Below are 21,144 nucleotides of genomic sequence, written 5' to 3' on the forward strand. Positions count from 1 at the left end.
ATGTCTTAAAATATCTTCGGCAGATAGATAGCCAGCAGGAACCCCCCCCCATTTGATTTTTATATCATCCCTCCACCTGTCTTTAAAGTTGCCAGTGGAGCAGAGTAAAGTCCAGCCCAAGGGTGACAATTTTCAAAAAAAGCTGTTCCGAGATGAGGAGCCTGGGTAGATCAGCAAGAACAGGGTTGATGAACAGGATTTAGTGCATTATAGAACAATTACAGCAGAGACAGAGGCTGTATGGCCCATGTACCCGTGCCAGCTTTCAATACCACTCCCGTGCCCTTTTCCCATAACCATGAAAATCTTCTGTCTTAAGGTTGTATCCCATTCTCTTTTGAAAGCCCCAATTTAGGGGAGCAGCACGTTGGCACTGTGGTTTCACAGCTCCAGGGTCCCAGGTTCGATTCACAGCTTGGGTCACTGTCTGTGCGGAGTCTGCACGTTCTCCCAGTGTCTGCGTGGGTTCTCTCCGGGTGCTCCGGTTTCCTCCCACAAGTCCCGAAAGATGTGCATGTTAGGGGGATTGGACATTCTGAATTCTCCCTCGGTGTACCCGAACAGGCGCTGGAATGGGGCAACTAGGGGGCTTTTCACAGAAACTTCATTACTGTGTTAATGTAAGCCTACTTGTGACAATAAAGATTATTATTATTAATCTGCCTCCTACACACTCACTCGTGTATTCCAGATCCTAATGATATACTGCTTGTAATGGCTTTTCATAACTTCTCTGCAATTGTATTCTATGCCTCTATTTATAAAGCCCAGGATTCCATTTCTTTTAGCCACTTTCTTGAAGTGCCCTTCCACCTCCATCAATTTGCACATATGTACCCCAAGGTCCCTCTGTTCCTGCATCCCCTTTAGAATTTAGCCCGTTATTTTACATTTCTTCTCCTCGTCTTCCAACCAAAGTTCCTTTTCACACTTGCTGCATTAAATTTCAACTGTTGCGAATCCACCCATTCCACCAGTCTGACTCTGTCCTCTCAATGTCCATGATGTTCTGCTTTACAATTCACAATACATCCAAGCTTTGTCATCTGCAAACTTTAAAATGTGCTCTGCACACCCAAGGCTAGATCATGTATCTCTCCCTTGGGAGTTTCACTGCATACCTTCTTCAAGTAATAAAAACCATTCATGACTTGACTCTGTTCACTGTCACTCATTCAATTTATTATGCATACTGCCATTTTCACTTTTTAAGAAGTACCCAATTAATTTTTTCCAATTAAGGGGTAATTTAGCATGTTCAATCCACCTACCTTGCACATCTTTGTGTTGGGGGGGCAAAATCCACGCAAACACGGGCAGATTGTGAAAACTCCACACGGACTGTGACCTAGAGCCGGGATCGAACCTGGGACCTCGACGCCTTGAGCCATTTCACTTCTAATATCTAGGGTTCAATTTTACTAGCAAGTTTATTGTGGCACTTTATCAAAGCACCTTTTGGAAGTCTAAATAAAACACATCAACCTCATAGCTTCGCAACCAGTTTGGTTACCTCATCAAAAAATTAAATAAACACAATTTAACAAATCCATGTTAGTTTTCCTCGATTGATCTGACCTTGCCCAAGTGACTGATTGTGTCTTGGATTCATGTCTCGAAGCTTTCGCACCATCAAATAACTGGCCTGTAATTGTGTTCATCTTTACACCCTTTTTTGAACAAGGATGTAACAGGTGCAGTTCTCCAGGCCACTGGCACTACCCCAGTATCAAAGGAAGATTGGAAGGGTCTAGCCTGTTCCTCCACAATTCCGGCCTTATTTTCCTCAGAAACATCACATTCAGTCCTAGTGAATAGAGACATTATTTCTAATAGCTCCTCTTTAGCAATGTTTACCCCATCCATTGCCTCAAATATCTAATCTTCCATCATAATTTTGACAGCATCTTCTTCCTTGATGCAAAGTATTAATTTAGTACCACGGCCATGCTCTCGCCTCCCATATGCAGAAACCAAGTTGGTCCCGAATCAACCCCACCTCCTCTTCCTACTCTTTTGTTGAAGAAAAGTTTAAAGACGATTTTTGGATTCCCTTTTATGTTAGCTGCTAGTCTCCTCTTCTACTCCCTCCTGGTTCCTCTTATTTACTTAACTTCCTCTCAACTTTCTATATTTGGCCTAGTTCTCATTGGAATGATCAACCTGATGTCATTCACATGCACTCTTTCCACTTCAACTTGTCTATCTCTCTCATTAATCCACGCACCCTTATTTTGGATGCCTTCACTTTCCCATGGACATTGTGGGATGCACCTTAAATGTAGCAAAACCACCCCATCTTTAAAAGCAGCACATTGTTCCCTTACACTTCTGCCTGCCAATCTTGGATTCCAATTTACCTGGGAAGATCGGCTCTCACCCCAGTGAAATGGGCCCTCCTCTAATCTACCATTTGTGTGTTTAGTTGCTCCTCGTTCTCTTTCATTGCAATTTAGACCTTAACATTTCACTACTGTTTAAAAGCTCCTCAATTAACACATAATCCACCTCATTCCCCAGACCAGATCCAACAATGTCTCCTTCCTCACTGGGCTGGAAGCATCAAGAAAATTAGGAGAATAGAGTTTTGGATCAATCAAAGTTTATGGAGGCCTGTAGATGAGTTAGGCCAGGAGATGTTTAGAATAGTTCAGTGTAAATGAAACAAAAACGCAGGTGAGGGTTTCAGCAGCAGCTCAGCTGAGGGTGGGGTGAAGACAGGCAATATCACAGAGATACAGGTAAGCATTAATGCTAATGGCAAGGTCAAGCAGAGCACCAAGGTTGTTAATGGTCTAATTTAGGGTTGTCCAACCTTTTTACTGGGGGGAGAAGCCACATTTCAAGATTTTTTTCACTCGGAGGCCAATGAGAACATTTCGTAAAGATAAAGTCCGGAGCATAATACACATTAATTTTCAAAAGGAGATATGAAAAGAAACTTGCTGAGCAAAAAATATAGAAGCAAATTAGAGTGTTTAGGAGTGCATTAGGGAGAGTGTCCCCAGTTCACTTCCTGTCCCAGGATGCTCACCCTCAGTGAGAATGGATGGCAGGGCATGATGGTGGGTGAGGGCGAATGAAAACTCTGACACTGGGAGTGAGTCACACCTCCGGAAGCACTCTGTCTCTACACACCCTCTCCCTCCACCCCCCTCCTCTCTCATACACCCTCTTCCCAAACCCCCCCCCCCCCCATTCTCTCTACTTCAGTCTCCCCCTCACAAACCTCTCTCTGCAAAGGCAGTCTCCAGGCACCCATCTACATGAACACCAGTGGGCCCCACTCCCGCTGCCTTGTTCTCCATCTGGACACCTGGGTCTCACTTCCTGGGCTCCCCAAGCCCTAAACACACTGGGGTAGGTGTTGGCTGCTCCTCCAATCACAAACTGTTTCTTTCCCACATGGGCCCATCAGCAGCAAATCCGGGACAGAAGCAGCCGGTGATTGGAGGAAACGTTTCATGCAAAAACTACCATTCAAACTGGTGTTTGACCGGAATTTAAAACTGGCTCCAAGGGCTGTTTAGAGGGGCTTCAGCCAGACGTTGCACAACCCTGCTTTAACGTAACCTAAGGCAGTTGTCAGAGAGAGAGAGAGAGAGATGGACAAGATAACCAGAGAGTACATTTTATGATGAGGAGTGAAGATGATAGTTTGGTCTAACCAATATTATTTAGATGATATTCCTGTGACCTCCACCTAACGTTCCACGAGAAAGTAGAGGAACGGTTGCCACCGCCCAGAGAACCCTTGCAAGGACCCTCGCAAGGCAAACTTTATCTTCTCCAACCTAAGAAACCCCGCCATGTCATTGATCCAAGCCGCCACACTTGGGGGTTTTGCGTCCCTCCACAATAACAAGAGCCTTCTCCGGGCTATCAAGGAGACAAAGACCAGAACTCTGGCCTCTTTCGACTCCTGCACTCCCGGATCCTCCGATACCCCAAACAATGCTATCCCCCAACTCGGTTTTACCCGAGTGTCCAAGACCCTGGACATGACCTTTGCAAAGCCCTTCCAAAACTCCGCAAGCGCCGGGCACGCCCAGAACATATGGGCATGGTTTGCTGGGCTCCCCGAACACATCACACCTCCACCCCAAAAAACTTACTCATCCTCACCCCTGTCATATGCGCCCTGTGCACCACTTTAAACTGGATCAGGCTGAGCCTGGCGCAAGATGAGGAGGAATTAACCCTGCCTAGGGCATCATCCCACAGGCCCTCATCCAGCTCCTCCTCCCATTTGTCCTTCAATTCCCCCACGGAAGCCTCTTCCGCCTCCTGCAGCTTCTGGTATATCTCCGAGATCTTACCCTCTCCGACCCACATACCCGAAGTCACGCTGTCCTGTATCCTTCGGGCAGGCAGCAATGGAAATTCTCCTACCAGCTTCCTGACAAATGCCCGAACTGCATGTATCTGAAGGCATTTCCCGGGGGTAACCCAAATTTCTCCTCCAGTGCCTTTAAGCTGGCAAAAGTCCAGTCAATGAATAGATCCCCCAGCCTTCTAATTCCCACCCGGTGCCAGCTTCGGAACCCACCATCTACCCTGCCCGGGGCAAACCTATGGTTATTCCGTATCGGGGACCAGACTGAGGCCCCCGTCTCCCCCGTGCCGCCTCCATTGCCCCCAAATCTTCAGCGTCGCCGTATACCACCGGGCTCGTGGTATACCGCGTCAGCGGAAGTGGCAACGGTGCCGTCACCAGTGCCCCCAGACAAGTACCTACACAAGATGCCTCTAGTCTTTTCCATGCCACCCCCTCTCCCTCCATCATCCACTTCCGAATCATTGACACGTTTGCTGCCCAGTAGTAGCTACACAGATTCGGCAGCGCCAACCAACACACACCCCCCCACCCGGTTTGTCAATACATTCGCCACCGGGGCCTGGTATAACAATTTAACCCACCCTATGAACCTCTCCCCAAACCCACCCAGCACCTCCCACAGGTACTCCCACACCCCCCGGTCAAAGGCCTTCTCCGCGTCCATAGCTGCCACCACCTCTGTATTCCCCTCCCCCTCCGAGGGCATCATGATCACATTCAGAAGCCTCCGCTCATTTGCATTCAACTGCCTGCCCTTCACAAATCCTGTCTGATCCTCATGCATCACTCCCGGGACATAATCCTCAATCCTAGTGGCCAGGACCTTCGCCAACAACTTGGCATCCACATTAAGGAGTGAAATCGGCCTATACGAGCCACACTGCAGCGGGTCTTTGTCCCGCTTCAGAATAAGCGAGATCAGAGCTCTCGACATCGTCGGGGGAAGACTTCCCTTTTCCGAAAACTTCCTATAAAATTCAATTGGGAACCCATCCAGTCCTGGGGCCTTGCCCGCCTGCATACTCCCCAACCCCTTAACCAGCTCCTCCATCCCAATCAGGGCCCCCAAGCCTTCTACCTGCTCCTCCTCCACCCTCGGAAACCTCAATTGGTTCAGGCACCACCGTATCCCTGCTCACCATGAAAACGTCTATCGGTGAATAGGCCTTGTGCACGTTGGAAAAGAAGAACACCCTCGCCCTTGGCTGAGCAAACCTCCACGAATCCACTCTTCCCCCCCCTCCCATAGAACATAGAACGATACAGCGCAGTACAGGCCCTTCGGCCCTCGATGTTGCACCGACATGGAAAAAAACAAAAGGCCATCTAACCTACACTATGCCCTTATCATCCATATGCTTATCCAATAAACTTTTAAATGCCCTCAATGTTGGCGAGTTCACTACTGTTGCAGGTAGGGCATTCCACGGCCTCACCACTCTTTGCGTAAAAAACCCACCTCTGACCTCTGTCCTATATCTATTACCCCTCAATTTAAGGCTATGTCCCCTCGTGCTAGCCACCTCCATCCGCGGGAGAAGGCTCTCGCTGTCCACCCTATCTAACCCACTGATCATTTTGTATGCCTCTATTAAGTCACCTCTTAACCTTCTTCTCTCTAACGAAAACAACCTCAAGTCCATCAGCCTTTCCTCATAAGATTTTCCCTCCATACCAGGCAACATCCTGGTAAATCTCCTCTGCATCCGTTCCAAAGCTTCCACGTCCTTCCTATAATGAGGCGACCAGAACTGTACGCAATACTCCAAATGCGGCCGTACTAGAGTTTTGTACAACTGCATCATGACCTCATGGCTCCGGAACTCAATCCCTCTACCAATAAAGGCCAACACACCATAGGCCTTCTTCACAACCCTATCAACATGGGTGGCAACTTTCAGGGATCTATGTACATGGACACCGAGATCCCTCTGCTCATCCACACTACCAAGAATTTTACCATTAGCCAAATATTCCACATTCCTGTTATTCTTTCCAAAGTGAATCACCTCACACTTCTCCACATTAAACTCCATTTGCCACCTCTCAGCCCAGCTCTGCAGCTTATCTATGTCCCTCTGTAACCTGCAACATCCTTCGGCACGGTCTACAACTCCACCGACTTTAGTGTCGTCTGCAAATTTACTCACCCATCCTTCTGCGCCCTCCTCTAGGTCATTTATAAAAATGACAAACAACAACGGCCCCAGAACAGATCCTTGTGGTACGCCACTCGTAACTGAACTCCATTCTGAACATTTCCCATCAACTACCACTCTCTGTCTTCTTTCAACTAGCCAATTTCTGATCCACATCTCTAAATCACCCTCAATCCCCAGCCTCCATATTTTCTGCAATAGCCGACCGTGGGGAACCTTATCAAACGCTTTACTGAAATCCATATACACCACATCAACTGCTCTACCCTCGTCTACCTGTTCAGTCACCTTCTCAAAGAACTCGATAAGGTTTGTGAGGCATGACCTACCCTTCACAAAACCATGCTGACTATCCCTAATCATATTATTCCTATTTAGATGATTATAGATCGTATCTTTTATAATCCTCTCCAAGACTTTACCCACAACAGACATGAGGCTCACCGGCCTATAGTTACCGGGGTTGTCTCTACTCCCCTTCTTGAACAAAGGGACCACATTTGCTATCCTACAGTCCTCTGGCACTATTCCTGTAGCCAATGATGACCTAAAAATCAAAGCCAAAGGCTCAGCAATCTCTTCCCTGGCTTCCCAGAGAATCCTAGGATAAATCCCATCAGGCCCCGGGGACTTATCTATTTTCACCTTGTCCAGAATTGCCAACACTTCTTCCCTACGCACCTCAATGCCATCTATTCTAATAGCCTGGGTCTCAGCATTCTCCTCCACAATATTATCTTTTTCCTGAGTGAATACTGATGAAAAGTATTCATTTAGTATCTCGCTTATCTCCTTAGCCTCCACACACAACTTCCCACCACTGTCCTTGACTGGCCCTAGTCATTCTTTTATTCCTGACATACCTATAGAAATCTTTTGGGTTTTCCTTGATCCTACCTGCCAAAGACTTCTCATGTCCCCTCCTTGCTCGTCTTAGCTCTCTCTTTAGATCCTTCCTCGCTTCCTTGTAACTATCAAGCGCCCCAACTGAAACTTCACGCCTCATCTTCACATAGGCCTCCTTCTTCCTCTTAACAAGAGATTCCACTTCTTTGGTAAACTACGGTTCCCTCGCTCGACCCCTTCCTCCCTGCCTGACTGGTACGTACTTATCAAGAACATGCAATAGCTGTTCCTTGAACAAGCTCCACATATCCAGTGTGCACAACCCTTGCAGCCTACTTCTCCAACCTACACATCCTAAGTCATGTCTAATGGCATCATAATTGCCCTTCCCCCAGCTATAACTCTTGCCCTGCGGGGTATACTTATCCCTTTCCATCACTAACGTAAAGGTCACCGAATTGTGGTCACTGTTTCCAAAGTGCTCACCTACCTCCAGATCTAACACCTGGCCTGGTTCATTACCCAAAACCAAATCCAATGTGGCCTCGCCTCTTGTTGGCCTGTCAACATATTGTGTCAGGAAACCCTCCTGCACACATTGTACAAAGAACGACCCATCTAATGTACTCGAACTATATCTTTTCCAGTCAATATTTGGAAAGTTAAAGTCTCCCATAACAACTACCCTGTTACTTTCGCTCTTTTCCAGAATCATCTTCGCCATCCTTTCCTCTACATCCCTAGAACTATTAGGTGGCCTATTGAAAACTCCCAACAGGGTGACCTCTCCTTTCCTGTTTCTTACCTCAGCCCATACTACCTCGGAAGAAGAGTCCCCATCTAGCATCCTTTCCGCCACCGTAATACCGTCCTTGACTAGCAGCGCCACACCTCCCCCTCTTTTTCCCCCTTCTCTGAGCTTACTAAAACACCTAAACCCCGGAACCTGCAACAACCATTCCTGTCCCTGCTCTATCCATGTCTCTGAAATGGCCACAACATCGAGGTCCCAGGTACCAACCCATGCTGCCAGTTCCCCTACCTTATTTCGTATACTCCTGGCATTGAAGTAGACACACTTCAAACCACCTACCTGAACACTGGCACCCTTCTGCGAAGTCAAATCTGTGCTCCTGACCTCTATACTCTCAATCTCCCGTACCCCAAAACTACAATCCAGGTTCCAATGCCCCTGCTGAATTAGTTTAAACCCCCCCAAAGAGCACTAACAAATCTCCCCCCCAGGATATTGGTGCCCCTCAGGTTCAGATGTAGACCATCCTGTCTATAGAGGACCCACCTTCCCCAGAAAGAGCCCCAGTTATCCAGAAATCTGAATCCCTCCCGCCTGCACCATCCCTGTAGCCACGTGTTTAATTGCTCTCTCTCCCTATTCCTCATCTCACTATCACGTGGCACGGGCAACAACCCAGAGATAACTCTGTTTGTTCTCGCTCGGAGCTTCCATCCTAGCTCCCTAAAGGCCTGCCTGACATCCTTGTCCCCTTTCCTACCTATGTCGTTAGTGCTAATGTGGACTACGACTTGGGGCTGCTCCCCCTCCCCCTTAAGGACCCGGAAAACACGATCCGAGACATCACATACCCTTGCACCTGGGAGGCAACATACCAAACGTGAGTCTCTCTCGCTCCCACAAAATCTCCTATCTGTGCCCCTGACTATTGAGTCCCCAATTACTAATGTTCTACTCCTTTCCCCCCTTCCCTTCTGAGCAACAGGGATAGACTCCGTGCCAGAGGCCCGTACCCCATGGCTTACCCCTGGTAAGTCGTCCCCCCCACAAGTATCCAAAACGGTATACTTGTTACTCAGGGGAACGACCGTAGGGGGTCCCTGCACTGACTGCTTCTTCCCAGTCCCTCTTACAGTTACCCATCTATCTCCAGTCTTTGGTGTAACTACTTCCCTGAAGCTCCTATCTATGACCCCCTCTGCCTCCCGAATGTGGACTCCAATCCAATACCGCCTCCCTGCATCCGGCCCCACCCCCTCTCTTTCCGCGGGAAAAGAAAACCCGCACTCCCAGTCCGGGCTGACCCCGCCCTCTATGGAGCAGCACCATTCTCCTACAACCTCACCCCCATCGCCAGAGGCCCCTTCTCCCCCCATCAAACGCAGGGAACAACCCCTCCCAGATCAGTGCCCGCACAGACCAAAAAGAAACACAAATATCACCCTTTCCCACTCCACAACATCCCCAAAACATGCTACAGACCACTAATTTGAGCCCAGCGTCTCATTTTTGATAAAGGTCCACGTCTCGTCCGGCGTATCAAAATAGTGGTGACGGTGCTGATATGTGACCCACAGTCGTGTGGGCTGCAACAGGCTTCACCCCCTTTCTGTGGAGAACCGCCTTGGCCCGACTGAATCCTGCCCTCTTCTTGGCCAGCTCTGTGCTCCAGTCCTGGTAAATGCAAATTTCAGCATTCTCCCACCTGCTGCTCCACTCCTTCTTCGCCCAACTCAAGATGCACTCCTTGTCGGTGTAACGGTGAAACCTCACCACCACAGCTCTCGGAGGCACATTCGCCCTCTGTCTCCTCGCCAGGACTCTGTGCGCCCCATCCAGCTCCAAGGCCCTCGGGAAGGCTCCCGCGCCCATCAGCGTGCTCAGCATCGTGGCTACATACGCCCCAACATCCGACCCCTCTGCACCTTCAGGGAGACCCAGAATCCGCAAATTCTTCCTTCGCAACCTGTTCGCTAGATCCTCGAATTTCTCCTGCCACTTTTTATGGAGCGCCTCGTGCGCCTCCACCTTCACTGTCAGGCCCAAGATCTCGTCCTCGTTATCAGAGGCCTTCTGCTGCACCTCTTTAATCGCTGTCCCCTGCATCCTCTCAGTCTCTACCAGCCTTTCTATCGACGCCTTCATAGGGGCCAACATCTCTGCCTTCAATTCCGCAATGCAGCCTCGTAGAAACTCTTGCTACTCCTGCGACCATTGAGCCCATGCTGCCTGGTCTCCGCCCGCCGCCATCTTGCTTTTTCGCACCCGTTCTCCTCTCTTCTCTAATGCCCCTTTTTTGACCGCACCGCTTCTGGTCCATTCCATACAGTGCTGGGGGGACCTTACTGCCGTCTTCCCACACCGGGAATCGTCAACCAAGTACTGCTGGGGCTCCTTAAAAGGGCCCAAAAGTCAGTTTTCGGCAGGAGCTGCCGAACGTGCGACCTACCCAAGCATAGCTGCAACCAGAAGTCTTAGTTAGGCACTTCTAAATTTAAAAGCAACGTTGCATGTTGATAAAAACGTTATATACAAATATTTCCCAATTAATAGGAAAAATACTGATATGTTTTTATAAGTTGCTTCCGATTTTTTATTCAAAATATCTTTGTAGTTACATGTTGACAGTCACTCCGTTTTTGGTGTAGACATTTCTTCAGGTCGACAACAATTAATGGCATCTGTGACATAATCAAATATAGAAATAACGGCATGTGGGGGTGCCTGTGCGTGGGGATGCCCGCTCAAGGAGGGGGGGGGCATATGTGTGGGCATGCAGAGCAGATAATAACTTGTGCCGTGAACTAATTCTTGTAGTAGTAGAACCTGAAATACCTCATTTGAACACTAGATTAGAGAGGGTTATGTTCTTGCAGATGGAGAACCTAGCAGTGTTGAGGAATGTGCCTTCATACTTAATTGTGAAACTTTTTTTATATGTCTTAGTGGACCAGCACCACTGCAGTTTAGTCTTGGAATCCAAGAGAATCGAAAGTACTCCTGAACGGTACTACGGTCATAATTATCATGTACACATATGCAGCAAAAATCAGATGAGATTAAATCAACAAATTACAACAAATATTGACCAATATTCCTTTATTTTTGGAGTACATAGGTAATTTTTTTTCCCCCAAAGTGTACAGCCCTATGATTTTTCTTTTGCCCAGCTGCGCATACGTGGTCATTTAAAGGGGCCCATTTACGTGTGGCCTATGTGGGCCTTTGTGTTGGTGCATGACTGCGCAGCTTAAAAGGAACATTGGTTATGCAAAATATTAGGTCAAATAATGGCATATTTCATGGATGAACATTTAACATTCAGTGGCGCACACCAAGTTCAGAGTTCCTGACTGAAGCCCATGACGAAAGCAGTGAATCAGAGCACATGACCATCTATTAAACTGGGTTCTTAAACACCCACAATACTTGATGTTAAGCTTCAATAGTATTGCTGCACTAATAACTAGAATGCAAGTCTTAACTTCTTCCACTACAATTTTGTGTTCTACAGTAATTTCTCCTCCAACTCCAGTGTTACCTCTATCCCCTTAATATTTGTGCAGCCTAGCCAACACTGATCTATTTACACAATTAAAGCTCCAATTCCAACTTAAGCACTGGGGAACATTAGCTTTTTCCTAACACTTTCATCAGTGGCAGAGAATAACTTGTACCTGGAGTCGAAGAAAAATTTAACACTCCTCTATCGTACCCGAGGCATCTTCCTTAAAAGCAGCTCATTATTCCATTATAATTTTCCTGCTAATCTTTGATTTCAATTTACCTAGAGCAGAGGTAGTTTTAAGTGATCTACATTTGTATTTGTGGGTATTAGAAACAAGGTCAAGCTTAAACCAAATTTAAATTTGTGTTTCTGTGTAAGAAAGGGCTGAAACATTAGTTAGCTTCATGCTAAACATAGGTGTCTGCATGTCTGTAGGTTTTGATCTTTATCTATGTATGTTTTACATTTTAACAAATAGCCACAAGAATCATACAGCTCAACAAGAAAAAAAGTCTCAACATACAGGTATACAGAGGGGAACATGAGAACGCAATATAACAGGCTCAATACAAACATTAGACTCAACCTAATGCCTCTATTTGTGCCGCCAGAGAAGAAGGGAGAAAAGGATATGGCCATGAAAACATGGGAAAATGGTGTACACCTTCACACACAGCAATGATTGCTTGCAACGACCGAGTGTTCAGGATAAGTCTTTCGCTGCCATGGTCGGGTGAGCAACAGCACACATCTCCCTCAACTCCAGCAGCACCAGAAGCAATGACACACCGCAACCTCGTCCCCTCGGATAACAGACCTGCCTGTACCCTGCAGGAACCAATCATCGCAAGTATTAGGGGGCAAAGGGATACCAACCACAACACTGGACCTGGCCTAGTCAAGCATACACTAACACACAGAAGTCAGTACCTCCAGGACACCCAGCACACACCAAGATCTACTACTCAGCCCGCGCAGCCCCTCACCTGACCACACCTAGATTAGTGCACTAACCCCAATAACACGAGCAAAATCACAACTAGCCTGAACTGGGAAGACTCCACCAAAGAGCTTGGCCAGGTCTGCCCCCCATGTCCTGGTAGATTTGTAATTGATGTTCTTCTCAGTTGCAGCTTCTCGACTGCCTGGCCCACATCGCAGGATTATTTCCCGGTCTTGGTACCAGTGCATCCTCACAATTATATTTTTTTTAATAGAATTTACAGTGCAGGAGACCATTCGGCCCATCAAGTCTGCATCGGCCTTGGAAAGAGCACCCTACCTAAGCCCACACCTCCAACCTATCACCGTAACCCCACCGTACCTATTTGGGACACTAAGGGCAATTTAACACAGCCAATCCACCTAACGTGCACATTTTTGAACTGTGGGAGGAAACTGGAGCACCTGGAGGAAACCCACGCAGACACAGGGAGAACGTGAGACTCCACGGACAGTGACCCAAGCCGGGAATCAAACCTGGGACCCTGGAGCTGTGAAGCAACTATGCTAACCACTCTGCTACCCTTAATTATTGACCTTGGCTGTTCCCCAGCTCTGGGTTTGGTCGGAGCGACCCGTGAGCCCTGTCTATCTCTGGTGGGTTGGGGAAGCTGTTCCTTCCCACCAGGTTTTCCAGCATCTGGGCCACGCAGTCCATGGGGTTCCTATCTTCGGTTCTCTTCGGCAGTCCCACTATTCTTAGGTTCTGGCACCTAGGCCAGCTTTCTTGATCTTCTACCTTCCCCTTAAGATTCCCCTGGGCTGCCACCACCCTCGCTATCTCGATCTCTAGGGCTAAGATCCGGTCACTCGTGCTCCCCTGGGCCTCAAGTCGTTTCTCTGCTTGGTTGAGGGCCGCTAGTGCTTCCGTGACTGCAATTAGCTCGGACTGGGATCTATCCTCAATCCTAGGGGGAACTTAACTTGCCCCACCACCTCGCTGTAGCTCCACTCATCTGCATCGTAAACGAGATAAGAGGTGTCTAAAATGCACTCCCTTCTCATAAACTGCAAGGATTACCACACATTTAAAAAAAACAGGAGCAAGACTGTGCAAAAACCACATATCACATTATGATTTTCCATAATGTGATATCATAATAAGATTTTTCGTAAAATAGGATAAAAGACAACCCTCACCCTTGTGCTCACCCACCCGTGCCAGGAGAAAAGAGAAGTAATCTACAGCATAATCATAAGGGAGAAAAGTCCAGCATTATTGATGAATTGCAGGATGACAACACCATCCATGTTGCTCGGAACGGACAAAGAAAGCTGTGACAGGATCAAACAACCCTCAGGATCTCTCAAAAAATTCCATTGAACAAAGCGCCTTCACCACTGCTATGCTGTTGCCCTGATGCCCAGTCGTCTAGGAACTGAAACCCCAGACCAGAGGGAATTAATCAACATGACAAGCCACCTCCAACCCCTCAACAAGCATCGAGAACAGGATAATGCAAGAGATTTTATCAGGGGGCCCAACCGACCCCCAGGGTTCAAATACCAGATACAAGGTGTTCCATTGAACCCATGCACCCAGCCTCCAAATCAAGATGGCTAAAGCCAATTTTCAAATTCAATCGGGAACTTACCTCCCACATCTCGCAAGAGATCGGGTTCATGAACACTTGACCAGCCCCCACTTTGAGTCGGTCAGGTTAGACGGCACACAAGGGCAGCACAGTGGTGCAGTGGTTAGCACTGCTGCCTCACGGCACCAAGGACTTGGGTTCGATCCTGGCCCTGCGTCACTGTATCCATGTGGAGTTTGCACATCCTCCCAGTATCTGTATGGGTCTCACGCACACGCCCCAAAGATCTGCAGGGTAGGTGAATTGGCCATGCTAAATTGCCCATTACTTGGGGGAAAAAATGAATTGGTACTCTTAAATTTATTTTTTAAAAAGGTCAGACGGCACACCATGCAGCAGAATTTCTATGAACTGAAAGCAGGCCCAAACCAGGGATATTACTCTATGAAATGCCAGGTTTCTCGTCTGTGCTTCCACCATTCTTCCAAGGATACTGCACAGTTCAAAGTGAGTACCGAAGACCTACACCACAGAGCAGAGATTGCCCAAAACATCATTCGCAATGGCAGCCATCATCCTGATGCAACCAGCAACACCACCACTAAGTTGGACCCAACCCCAGCCATATCCAACCACCTCAATCAAAACAAGGATCTTCTCTGATTCAACTCGGCTCCTTGTCACCAATCTCCAACCAGGATCACCCAGGGACACAGTGCAAGTCATATATCACAAAAAAGATTCAATGTGCATTTGGATAAAATAAAGGATCAAAAGATGAGTAGAGCCAGGGCTCACAAAAACGCAGTCGCTCCAGCGCTCAAATCACGTGACTCCCAGTTTGGATAAGTTGAAACTGTGTCTGCATTTTAATTAAAAGGTTTATGATGTAAAAGCAATTAGAAGTAAAAGAAAAAAAATTAAGCTGCTGCTTAGCAACCAAGGGCCAAACACTGAAAAGCATAAGTATTTGTGGCACAGCTGGAACTAGGTATCCTTGAAGAAAGGCTCACAGAAACTGCCAGAGGCGGGACAATGGACAAATGGGCAGAAAGCAAGCCCCAGAAGCAAAGTAACAGTTAGTTCTTGAAACAGGAAATGAAAAGTGAAGTTTCAGGAACATTGAAGTCAAAGGGACAAAAAAGCTGGAAACTGAACAAGGTACTGTTCACTGAGGTTAAAGATAGAGCTCCAAGGTGCAGGCCTGGCGAAGTGGGCTAGGGAGGTTGGCGACATCTTTTTTAATATTAATTTAGAGTACGCAATTATTTGTCTTCCAATTAAAGGGGCAATTTAGAATGGCCAATCCACCTAACCTGCACATCTTTGGTTGTGGGGGTGAAACCCGCGCATACAAGGGGAAAATGTGCAAACTCCGCATGGACAGTGACCCAGGGCCGGGATTCAAACCCGGGTCCTAGGTTGGTGACATCTTAATACAACCTGTGAAGCAATAGTATTCTGCTGGCATGGTGGGTATCCAAGACCTTGTGCCAAAGCTTGAATGCATGTGACAATCCACGGCAGAGGAATACTGAAAGAGAGATTGAAATCTTGGAAGTGGATCCTTGGTGAAGGCATCCAAGAGAAAGCCTTATTTGGAAAAGATTCCAAGGCTTGTTTTTTGTTCCAAGTGTGGAGTTTGGAAACACTCAGATGGAATTCAAATTCGCACGAGAGTAATTGGCTCACAATGTGATCTGCATCTGGGGGATTTGATGAGAAATCCACAGATGTTGTATTGGGTGGCGTCTGCCACTTGGTTTCAGAGTCTTGCGAGTCTGACCACAGTTGGCCTGTTGGTTTACATGGATTGTATGCTTATCAAGATTATTATAGTTTAGTACAAGATGTATTTTGCAACTCGTGTTATCCTTGAAAATCTGTGTACATCTATGAAGATACGGGTGGGGTGAATAAGTACTGTATTGGTTAATCTTTTCATGTGTAATAGATGTTTTATTCTTTTAAATGTGAATTGGCAATCCTGCAACTCTGTTCATCCATGCCCCTAAACATAAAGTAAAAGTTACAGCCTATCAAGCCAGGGTTATATTCTGTGACCCGAACATCCATAGTATCAACTAGAATCATAACAAATAGGAAGAGTTCAAATTCTACCATGGCAGCTGGAGGAATTTAAAATTAAATTAATTCATGAACGTAGAATAAAATATGAGTATCCCTAATAATCATGAGACTACCAGATTGTCATGAACACCCATCTGGATGTCTTTCAGGGAAGAAATCTGCCATCCTCACCCAGTCTGGCCTATATGTGACTCCAGATTCACAGTAATGTGGTTGACTTTTAACTGCCTTTGGAAGCCACTCAATTTGTCAAATGGCCACAAGGAAAAAAAAAATCACATTCACAGGGGCAATAAATGTTGGTCTTGCCAGTGACACTCATCTCAAGGATGACATATTTATATATTTTTTAATCACAGTGTGGCCTTTTTAGTTTCAAGCATATACCCAATGGGGAAAGAGAAATGCATTTGCCAACACAAAGAGTCTATCCATCTCCAAATTCCACCACCCAAGTGTTCTAAACCATTTCCACCAATAGTTAGCACAAGTTGCTATGAACCTTTAAAGTATGGTTTTTGGGTGTGTGTGTGTGTGGGAGGGGGGGGTATGGTTTCAGTGATGAAGAGGAGGAGGCATTACAGCTGTGCCCATTTCTTTTTTAATCCACTTCCTACAGCGGACCCAGGTTTCACCGAGCTGAGGTAGCTCAGTAAGGTGCTAAAATTGGCCTCTGGATCAGGTAGGGAAAAGTCCTCAATTTCCTGGAATTCCACAATATTCAATGAGACTGGCAGAAAACAAAAAAGAAAATGCGTATCACGGCTAGACAGGGATACCCCATGCAGCTGAACAGCTCAGCAACCCATATAGACTGATAGAATGATTTACCAGATTAACAGAGCGAGAGGAGTCAGTAATGTTTTTATTGAGGATTGGGTGATGACAGAAGTGTACCAATGGAAAGTGAACCATTTACAATTAGCTATCATGGAGGCCTCACAAATGTCCTTGAAACTGTAGTTACCTTTGAGGTACACCACAATATCTCTAATCAGACATCTCCCCACACACAGTACAATGCCAAACAACATTTGACACTGTGACCATGGTACATTATTTCTCCCCGAGGTTCCTGCAGCGGGACACAATTGATCATGCCATTCTTCACCAATGCCGGTCAACTATCTAGTTCAGTGGGACTGCTTTGATCCTACTGTTAACTATCCAATCATTGCCAGAATGCTTGGAGCCATAACTCTGTTACAATCACTGAACAGTCGCTTTGGGAGACATCCAAGTATTCATCCATTGACTACACCTGCAACCTCTCCTCCACCCCCATTTTTATCATATTTGGCATCATTATCCACTGAAACCAAGTGAGAATTACGCATGTATGCAGTTGTCCACTGATAACTTGGATGGCCACAAATTCTTTTCCTCCTGAACTTTAGCTCATTCAAAATTCCTGCCCATTTCCTGCTCCATACTAAGTCTAAGATGCTATCATCCCAGTCTTTGCGGTCTTAAAAATAGCTTCCAGTTTCATATTTAAAACGCTGGTCAACCTTTTAAAATTCCTTCACGGTCTTGTTTCTCCCTGCCCCAAAGGTTAAAGAAGGAAGGGAGATTGGGGTCTTACTTTGTGAGACAAGATGAGGTGGGGGGTTGATGACAGCAGTTTTCAAAGTGAGTGGGGCAGCGTTTAAAATTACGATCTTAGCACAGCTGCGAGAGGAAGTTGAATGAGCAGAATGTTGATCTCTTGGATGAGATAAGCTTGGAGAAGGGATGGGGAGAGTTAGACAAGAAACTAGTGAGGCAGGCAGAGGTTCAGGGCGAGGCTGGGAGATGTAGCCACCGAAGTTGGCCACTGCCCGACACAAAATGGAGAATTGAAATGCATGCAGGTAAAACAGGACAATGCAAGGAAAACAGGCAGGCTGCAGAATCTCCCTGTGTATTCTGTCTGCAAAGAAACCAGACAGCACTGAAACTAACAGTTGCGCATATTAATTGAGCGAGTCCCGGTGATTCCTGGGCACAATGGACACAATCAAGTATAACAAAGGTCAAGCCATACTCTTCGGCGCCAGCAGGAGTCCCGGACAATAAGTTAAAAACAGCCCCAAGAATCGGCCAGCGATCGGGAAACAGCCCCAATATTGGGGAATTCAAACCAATCGATTGGTATGAGGTCCAATCAATTGCAAGCAGATATATGGTCCGCCCAGATGGGCGTGAAGCCCCTGTGACCTATAAAGGACAGATCCCAAGTCCAGCTCTCTCTTAGCCAGCCCTCCCAGCAGAACACCTTTGCAGCAGCTCTCTAAGAACTTGACCGTGAGGAGAGGCCTGGCCAACAGCTACACCGACAAGCAAGTGTCCAACCAACGCTCGCTACGTGAATAGACACTCCTGACCCCTTAGCCCGTACCAACTGGGAAGCCTGCAGTCTCAGGACAGAACAAGAGGCCATTGTTCCCTGATCCAGTGTGTTCCCTTATCGAAGGTAAGTATTGGTTTATAGTGGTAGGAATAGTTTAGTCCGTTAGTATTAGTTGCAGGAGTATCGATTTACTGTGTAATAATAAATGTGTTTGATTGAACCTTACTAACTGGTGTATTGAGTCATTGATCTGAACTTGAACCTCGTGACGGTATCATAAGGATACCTGGTGACTCTAGAGCTAAGGAATAAAACAGAGCCAATTGAGTGTAAAGCACACTCACCAGACCGAGCAACAGAGAGAATGTAAGAGAAGCATGGTGGGAAAAGATGGGAAAGTAACAGCAGAGGCATTTGAAGGCACGGTGTCTAAATGACAGGTTTGGGAGGGGGGGGGGGGGGGGGGGGGGGGGGGGGCAATTAATTACTTTCAATGATTAGTCAAATCTCATTGTAATGTATAATGTCACAAGATCGGGCCAATTTCCATGCATCAATGTCCCACAAACAACGTTAAAAGCTATCAGCTAGATGTTGGTTGAGTGATAAATGCTGACTAGAACAGAGTAAGAACTCCCCTGCTCTTTGAATAGCGCCGAGGCCAGTTTGACCACCCTGGGGACTGGAGTGGTTTAACATTTCACCCAAAAGGAAGCTTTTCATCATAAATAGCTTTGGTGATCATGCGTACAAGAATTTTTCATGAGATCTAGTTTACCAATATTTCATTGTTGCCATTTTTAGGGACCAGCACATACTAACCCAATGAAAAAGATGAGCAAAGCACACACACGGCATCAAATGTTAGCATTGGTGAAGGACGCATTATGGAATATGATGGACATAAATGTGCATTCCATCAGTGCAATTGTAAAGCTCATTCAGAAGCAATACATTAAACCTTCCAAATAGTGATGTTTCCCTTACAACTGACAGGATTTATAATGACAACCCAAGATTCTAAAAATAACTTAAGTGCACATCAAAATGGTAGTGATGCTATATAGTATTTTATAAACGATTCTTCCAGCTGAGCAGGCCAATAGGCAGCCACTGTTAGCACAACAGCTGTTCTTTCTGTACACATATCAGAAACTGCATTGGCCCTTGATTGGTTACACATTCATTCACCTCAACAGGCCATTCAGCAATTATGAGGTAACACAAGTGGCTTTCTTGACTTCTGCTAAGTGCTCCCTAAGCCAACCACGAAGAGGAGTTTGGAAGCAGCAAAAAGAATGACGTTACTCTTTCACACTGTGGGAAACTGCCTAGTCTCTGAAGAGCAATTTCCAATAACACAACTGAAATAAGTACCAAGTCACATCGCAAAGTCCCAAGGACCACACGTTGATGCTCCAAATTGCTGCACCACCATCCTAGAGTAACATTTTCCTTTTACTATGAAGTTCCTTTATAAGTTGGCTTACAGAAGTAGATCACGGACAGATAATTTGAGTTACTGATTTTCAGGATACTGCTGACATTTAAATTATAAAAGGTTGTCTATCATAATATGATTTCTATATGGCTATATGGTAACAATTAATGTCATGCCAACTATATCTTATTTTACATTTAACTTTTCTGGTATTAATATATTGAATAACTAAATAAGCAAAACACAAGATCAGGTTTGTAATGAAGTTAATATGATGCCTTCTTCCCTGATCATCATTGTGCTAAATACTTTGGAGTTTTAATTTTCCAGTTTAATAATAATAATAACAACAATAATCTTTATTGTCACAAGTAGGTTTACATTAACACTGCAATAAAGTTACTGTAAAAAGCCCCGAGCCTGTTCAGGTACAGAGGGGGGAATTCAGAATGTCCAAATTACCTAACAGCATGTCTTTCGGGACTTATGGGATGAAATCGGAGCACCCGGACCAAGCAGACACAGGGAGAACATGCAGACTCCGCACAGACAGTGACCCAAACCGGGAATCAAACCTGGGACCCTGGCGCTGTGAAACAACATTGCTAACCACTGTGCTGCTGTTCCGCCAGCCCCTTGTATCAACTTCTTGTGACAGAGGCACAAGAAACGGTTTGCATACGGAATGCAATTCAAACAACAATTCCACATTTTGACGCTTGACAGCGAGCATTAGAAGGCTATTAGACTTATTTACTCGGTCTTCTTTGCATTTTGTAGATCTAACATAAGCCAAATAATAAAAGCTCATCTATCAGTTTCTTCAATTATCTGTTTTCTTACAATTTTGCTTATTTTTCTTGCTTCAAGGTTGAATAATTTGAACACTAATGCAAAAGTTAATAAATACTGCACTGCTGAAAATCTGAAATGAAAACTTAAATGCTGGAAATAATCAGGTCAGGTCAGACAATATCTGTGGGGAGTAACATAGTTAAGATGTCTGGTTGAAATGATCTCACATTCCTGTCTTTCTTCAGTTATGAGAAGGTTTTAGATGGTGGTGGTGGCAGTAGGAGGGTATGGAACATTAATTAGCAAAATACCTCATGATACAATAGCAAAAGACTGGTAACG

At 46.0% G+C, this 21,144-nt stretch overlaps 1 protein-coding gene across 3 annotated transcripts in view; it reads right to left on the reverse strand.

The window, feature by feature from the left end:
- lin54 (lin-54 DREAM MuvB core complex component) overlaps positions 1-21,144 on the reverse strand; it is a 107,809-nt gene that overhangs the window by 71,133 nt on the left and 15,532 nt on the right. The gene's annotated exons all lie outside the window — the stretch shown is intronic.

This window comes from Scyliorhinus canicula, chromosome 3 (assembly GCF_902713615.1).
Source record: "Scyliorhinus canicula chromosome 3, sScyCan1.1, whole genome shotgun sequence".
Taxonomy (NCBI): Eukaryota; Metazoa; Chordata; class Chondrichthyes; order Carcharhiniformes; family Scyliorhinidae; genus Scyliorhinus; species Scyliorhinus canicula.